Below are 633 nucleotides of genomic sequence, written 5' to 3' on the forward strand. Positions count from 1 at the left end.
ATATGTAAATGGTTTCTGTGAAGTTTGTACACTGTGCGATAAGTGGTTCTGGAGTTATGACCTCTTAAGTGCACACCTGGTGACATGGCCAAAAACAACTAGTTAAGTTGTGGATTAAAATAAGAATAGTGTATTGTATATTGCTTGATATTGGTTATGGGCACCTTTGTTGATTTGTATTATTATTTTTTGTCATTATCTTCTGACTATATAAATGTGAAATGAAAATCTTTGTATAGGGTCAACTCTGGAACTACTACGAAAGAGTACCGGGTGATTCTTTTATCATTGAACACTCATTATTTCAAAAAGTGTAAATTTTTTTGAAAATATTTTTTTACATAATTTCAAGTCGCTTATACAACGTTTTTCTTAAAAAAATATATTTTTAAATATTTTTTATTCTTATAATTTTTTAAGTTTTTTAATTTTTTGAATGACAACATTGGGTTTTAATTTTATATTCCAAAGCAGAATATTTTTCTTAGTATTTTGATACATGAAAATCGAATTTGGGGCGAGTAGTTTATGAGTTATAAATATTCAAAGTTTAGATGAGTGGAGTGTTGTGGTACGGGGTTACCCCGCGAATGTTTGTCCACTTCTCGCTATATATCGTGATTTGTGCTCACG

This window comes from Acyrthosiphon pisum, chromosome A1 (genome assembly GCF_005508785.2).
Source record: "Acyrthosiphon pisum isolate AL4f chromosome A1, pea_aphid_22Mar2018_4r6ur, whole genome shotgun sequence".
Taxonomy (NCBI): domain Eukaryota; kingdom Metazoa; phylum Arthropoda; class Insecta; order Hemiptera; family Aphididae; genus Acyrthosiphon; species Acyrthosiphon pisum.